The sequence below is a fragment of the Henckelia pumila genome, chromosome 3 (genome assembly GCF_033568475.1).
Source record: "Henckelia pumila isolate YLH828 chromosome 3, ASM3356847v2, whole genome shotgun sequence".
NCBI lineage: Eukaryota > Viridiplantae > Streptophyta > Magnoliopsida > Lamiales > Gesneriaceae > Henckelia > Henckelia pumila.
Window position 1 is genome coordinate 35,067,717 of NC_133122.1, and position 7,196 is coordinate 35,074,912.

Below are 7,196 nucleotides of genomic sequence, written 5' to 3' on the forward strand. Positions count from 1 at the left end.
CTCAGCTTAATGGTGTTTCGGAGCGTCGCAATCGAACTTTGTTGGACATGGTTCGATCCATGATGAGCTTCACTGAGCTCCCACCTTCGTTTTGGGGCTACGCGCTTGAAACGACGGTATTGTTGTTAAACAACGTCCACACTAAAGCAGTAAATAAAACACCATACGAGTTATGGAATGGCAAAGCTCCTAAGTATTCATACTTGAGGATTTGGGGATGTCCTGCTTACGTGAAGCAGACAGTGGGAGATAAGTTGGATAGTCGATCCACATTATGTTATTTGTAGGGTATCCTTAAAATTCAATCGGATATTATTTCTATCATCCTGTTGAAACAAAAGTGTTTGTTTCAAGGAATGTCACCTTCTTGGAGAAGGAGTTCTTATTGGATAAGAAAGACAAGATGATGGAACTCGAAGAAATTCGAGAAGAACCCGAGATACAAAATAGCGATCCTACACCTCAAGAATCATCACAAGACACGCCTATTACTAGGAGATCCGAGAGGACTTCTAGGCCTCCTATTAGATATGGTCTTCTTCTTGAAGGGGATCAAAGTGAACCCGACATTGGATGTGATCCAAGAAACTTCAAGGAAGCAATTTCTGATGCGGATTCGAATTTATGGCTTGAAGCTATGCAATCGAAAATAGACTCGATGCATTCTAACCAAGTTTGGTCTTTAGTAGATCCTCCCGATGGAATTGTTCCAATTGGGTGCAAATGGATCTACAAGAGAAAACTTGGGCCTGATGGAAAGGTATTGACCTACAAGGCACGATTGGTAGCAAAAGGTTATACTCAAAGACAAGGAGTTGACTATGATGAAACCTTTTCACCAGTCACAATGTTCAAGTCCATAAGAATCCTTATTGTCATAGCAGCATGGTATGACTATGAGATATGGCAAATGGATGTAAAGACTGCATTTATTAATGAAAACATTAAGGAAGAGATCTATATGATGCAGCCTGAGGGATACACATCCATGGGAAGCGAGCATAAGGTATGCAAGCTTCAGAGATCAATCTATGATCTCAAACAAGCATCAAGAAGTTGGAACCAGAAATTTGATGAAATGATAAAGGATTTTGATTTTATCAAGAACCCGGAGGAACCATGCGTGTACAAGAAAGTAGTTAAGAATGCGGTAACATTCTTAGTACTTTATGTTGATGACATCCTACTCATGGGGAATGATGTAGGGATGTTGCAGTCAACAAAGATATGGTTATCAGGTAGATTCTCGATGAAGGATTAGGTGAGGCATCCTATATTCTAAGAATTCGGATCTTTAGAGATAGATCTAAAAGAATGATAGGACTCACTCAATCAACCTACATCGACACCATATTGAAAAGGTTTTCTATGGATGAGTCCAAGAGAGGACATCTACCTATGTGTCATGGAGTTACTCTATCCAAGTCTATGTGTCCCAAGACTGACGAAGAGATAGAGAAGATGACATACGTGCCATATGCGTCAGCCATAGGTAGTATCATGTATGGGATGATATCTACCAGACCGGATGTGGCCTATGCTCTTAGCGTCACGAGCAGATACCAAGCCAATCCCGGTCAAATGCATTGGAAAGCCGTGAAGGATATTCTTAAGTACTTGCGAAGGACTAAGAATTTATTCATGGTTTATGGAGGGAGAGAATTGAAGTTGGAAGGCTATACCGACTCTAGCTTCCAATGTGACGTGGATGACTCGAAATCAACCTCTGGATTTGTATTCGTGCTCAATGGCGGTGCTGTCTCTTGGAAGAGTTCCAAGCAGGACACCACAGCGGATTCCACCACTGAGGCAGAATACATTGCAGCATCAGCTGCTGCTAAAGAGGCGGTTTGGATAAGGAAATTCATCCAAGAGTTGGGTGTAATTCTTGAAGCTGTTGGTCCAGTCCCGGTGTACTGTGACAACACGGGTGCCGTTGCTCAGGCAAAGGAACCAAGGTCTCATCAGAAGTCCAAACACGTACTGAGAAAATACCACATCATCCGGGAGATCGTGGAAAGAGGAGACATCAGTGTCGAGAGAGTGGCCTCTACAGACAATATCGCTGATCCGCTTACTAAGCCCTTGCCAGGACTATTGTTTGACAAACATCGCGAAGCAATGGGATTACGTAGTATGACTAGTTGGCTTTAGGGCAAGTGGGAGATTGAAAGAGTGGGTGTCCGGTTAGCCAACTTGTGGCTAAGGGCTTTTATGACTCTATGTAAAACAATCTTTTGTTTAATATAATTTACACTTTTATAATGGCATTGACTTTATCTTTCTTCATATTGTTATATTATGATATACTATTGTTGTTTTGATAAAGACCTTGAATATACTATAGTGTATGTAAGATGTGGTAGCACATGGGGATGGCTATCATGAAACACATCTTATAGTCACTGTATATTCTAAACAGTTTCTAGTCAATTGAGCCGTCCGCAAATAAGGATAAGGATCGCTCGAGATTGAGACTAGCATTTGCGATGCCGAGTACCACGGTTCATTGGTATGGAACATAGAGATGTTCAAAGCATGCAAATGGATATTCATATGATGAATGATCGAACTACACTATTCGGACTTTCCAAGTGGTTATCACTTATCGAGTGGATAAAGTCCGCGGTTTTGGTTGTACACCATTAGTCCTTATTACTTGAAACATCATTGAGACTCTATATGCTAGTACTGTACTTTGACTCGTTTATCGACTCTATTGGGGTCATCAGGTGTCGGGTTTGGGTACAGTTACGATACATATAGGAGTCGATGCTTTGTTGTCAAGGATTCACCACATACTTGCGAGTGTTGATATCCTATGCGATCTGAGGAGATATTAGTGTGACGAATCTCTGGCCAGAGTACATGATGCGTTTTAGGTTACTTGGTTCCTAGTAACACATGCGATGTCACTAATAGATCTCCAAGATGTTATGCATAGTTATCGAATCTCGAACGACTCTCGATGCACCAATGGTTGTTGATTCGATCGGGATATTTGGTTGAAGGGACCGTACTGTACGCTAACCAAAATCTACTAGTTCTTGCAGGCACTATCAGTAATACCTATGGAATCATGGGGCGATGTTGCTAGGCGCTCTTACCATGATTCGATGGGTAAGTCGGAAATTGTTGTTCCGAGTCACAAGAAGTTGTGAGCCTACGGCTAGCTGTATTCCTGAACCATTGAGGGTTACACAAGTAATGGATTACTAAAACCCTGTAGAGATAGTTAAATTTAAAGAGTTAAATTTAATGAAAGAGAAGTTGGACTTCTTAACTAAAAGGAGTGGGATTTCCTAAAATGACATAGGGATGGGCATTTTTGAAAATCACTGAATTCGGATTCAGAAAAATTATCTTGATTCTAAAAGATGCAGAAATGGTTTCTGTGCACATTAGTGAAATCAGTTTATCAATCGGAGTCACGATGAATTTTATATTAATTTTTATAACAACAGGCTTGGCTTGTTGGGCTTAAGTTATGGATTGTGGGCTTTAAGGAGTTAGAGTCCTGATACAATTATAACTAGAAATTATCTATAAATAGAGGTGTTGGGTTCGAAAATCATACACATTATATATTGCAATTTTCGAATTTCAGCCTATATTATTCAAGGGGATTTTCGAAATCCTCTGTCCCTTTTGGAGAAAATTCGGGTTGTGTTTTTGTGAAAAATTACAATCTGAATTAACAGATCATATCTGTTTATTCTCTACGCAAACTTCTGATTGATTTCTAGTGCAGTCAATCAGAGAGTTTTGTTTTCTATTCGTGGACCTGATTGAATAAACGTTCATTCATCAGTTCCTGGGATATACAACAAGAGCAGATTAAATTCTGTTGGTGCCCATAATCTCGCTTCGAGATTTCAAGGTAAAATATTTAATAGTGATTATTTGTTTTACTTACACAAATTTAATCGTAAAGTTTTGATACCCAGATATGGAATCGTTCCATATTAATAAAATAAATTTTTAAACTTCCGCTGCACCGGGTATCAATTCTAATTGATCTGAACACCGTTTTCCAACAAGTACATCCTTTTGGGGATATGCTATTCAAACTGCAATATACTTATTGAACATGGTTCCTTCTAAGTCTGTCTCTAAGACACCCCTAGAATTGTGGAATGTGTGTATACCTAATCTAAGACATATTCGGATATGGGGATGCCCTGCGTATGTGCTCAAGAGAAAGATGAATAAAATGGAATCTAGATCAGAAGCATGTGTGTTTGTTGGATATCCTAAGGGAACGAGAGGATACTACGTCTATAGTCCTCAGGATAAGAAGGTATTTGTGAGTACAAATGCAACCTTCTTAGAGGACAGATACATAGAAGATCGTGAATCAAAGAGTAAGGTTCTTTTGGAAGAGATTGAAAATTCATCTACTCCAGAGATCCGCACTGAACCTACTTAGTTTGACGTCACATCTATACCACCGTTAATAACTGGTTTTAGAACAACTGAAATGGTGGAAGATAGTGTTCCTATTGTTCATTCACCTCGCCGTACCGAAATGGAGAGTGAGGCACATGGTGAAGAAGGAAACTCAAGGAACCAACAATCTAATCCAATCAACCAAGAACCTCCACGCCTTAGACGTAGTGGGAGGGTCATCCGACCACCTTCTAGATATTTGCTCTATGGAGAGTCTTCAGAGGCAGTCTCTATTGAACAAGAGGAGGATCCCATTACGTACAAAGAAGCTATGGAGGATATAGACACTTACCAATGGAGGAGTGCTATGGACTCAGAAATGCGATCCATGTATACTAACTCTGTCTGGGATCTTGTAGATATGACTGAAGGGGTAAAACCTATTGGGTGTAAATGGGTCTACAAGAGAAAGAGAAGAATAGATGGAAAAGTAGAATTAAGGCTAGATTAGTAGCTAAAGGTTTTAGCCAACGAGAAGGAATCGATTATGATGAAACCTTCTCACCTGTCGCTATGGTAAAGTCTATTCAGATTCTCTTATCCATTGCAGCTCATTTTGATTATGAGGTGTGACAAATGGACGTCAAGACAACATTTCTCAATGGAAATTTTGACGAAAGCATTTATATGATGCAACCAGATGGTTTTATCCAAAACGGTCAAGAGCATAAAGTATGCAAACTTAAAAGGTCTATTTATGGACTTAAGCAAGCGTCTAGATCTTGGAACATCAGATTTGATCAAACTGTGAAGGATTATGGTTTCGATCAAAATCTTGATGAGCCTTGTGTCTATAAGAAAGTTTTAGATGACAAGGTGATTTTTCTCGTGTTATATGTGGATGACATCCTACTGATTGGAAATGATGTTGGGGTGATGACATCTGCTAAGAAATGGTTGACTCAACATTTTGATATGAAGGACTTGGGAGAAGCAAATTTTGTTCTAGGTATCCAAATTCTTCGGGATAGGAAGAACAGGCGGATTGCCTTATCTCAAGCTTCATACATTGATAAAATATTGGTGAGATATGCAATGAAAAATTCCAAAAAAGGTCAAACACCTTTTAGACATGAAATTCACTTGTCCAAGGAGCACAATCCTAAGACTCAAAGTGAAATAGAATACATGAAACGAGTTCCATATGCTTCGGCGGTAGGAAGTCTCATGTATGCTACGCTATGCACTCGACCAGATATTTGTTATGCTGTTGGGATTGTTAGTAGATATCAGTCAAACCCAGGACCAGAGCATTGGACTGCTGTAAAGCATATTCTCAAGTATCTTCGTCAAACTAGAGGGAATATGCTTGTTTATACAGCTTCTGAGTTGGCACCTGTGGGATATACTGATTCTGAATTTCAAGCTGATAGAGGCTCTCGTAAGTCTACATCAGGATATGTGTTCATATTGGGTGGTGGTGCCGTTATTTGGAGGAGTATCAAGCAATCTTGCATTGTTGATTCCACTATGGAAGCGGAGTATGTGGCGGCTTGTGAAGCAGCAAAAGAAGCCGTTTGGCTGAAAAAGTTTTTGCTCAGCCTCGAGGTTGTTCCTTCTGCATCAAATGCCATTACTTTATACTGTGATAACAGTGGTGCAGTGGCAAATGCAAAAGAACCCAGAAACCATCAACGTGGAAAACACATTGAACGAAAGTATCACCTAGTGAGAGATATCGTTCAACGAGGGGATGTGACAGTGTGCAAGATAACATCTGTTGAAAATCTTGCTGATCCGTTTACTAAAAGCTTACCTTACATGCTAGAGCTTTTGAGGAACATATTCGAAATATGGGTGTGTTGGACATGTCTCATTTACTCTAGGGCAAGTGGGAGAAGAATGTTTAATAGTATTTGTCCATCGAGTAATTTCTCATGTATTATGACATTTTAAAATTATAATAATGTTTTATTTATTTATTTTTAAATAAATTGTTTTGAGCAATGCATATGTCCATTGAATTGTTGTATTATTATAAATTGAGTGTTTATGTTGTTAAACACAGAAAGATTCAATTTATAATTAAATTCATATTTTTAATGTCCACGATCGGAAAATAAACAGGGACAAATTATTTTGACAAGATCGTTTCAATTTTATTGAAGTCTATCTTTGGCTTGGTAATAAAATTGGAGATACATTTTAATGTATTGGACTGGACCACGTGAGATTTGAATTTGAATTGACCATACTAATTCAAATCCACTAGGTTATCGTACATAACACCTTAATCCTGAGCGGGTAATGAACTTTGATTACTAACTTGAAGTTCTTTGAGACATCAATGAGTGAGACCAGACCATTGGTCAATATCTCGATGTTTTGGAAATCAAAGTGAAATAACAAAGAACATATATTTGCAAGATGGAATCCGTCACCTACATGATCATGAAATCGCGAGTTCTTCTAAAAAAACAGTAAAATCTGAACTCAGTAATTCAATATTATTTGTTGAATTAATTATGTGATGCGATCACATGTGGCTGTCAAATAGAAGATGAGGGTGAGTGGTTATGAATATCTAATATAGGCAACATGGTCATGGTATCCTATTTTAGATGTTCTAGTTGATCGACGGGGGTGATATGTTGGGTCGATCAATCTGAGGATGTAATTATTGATTTTATGCTTCAGTAATTTCAATTAAATTAAGAGTGCAATCTTGTTCTTTTAGTGGAGTAGAATAAGATTAATAAATTATCTTGATTAATCATGAGTTGATTAGATCAAATTAATTTATTCGA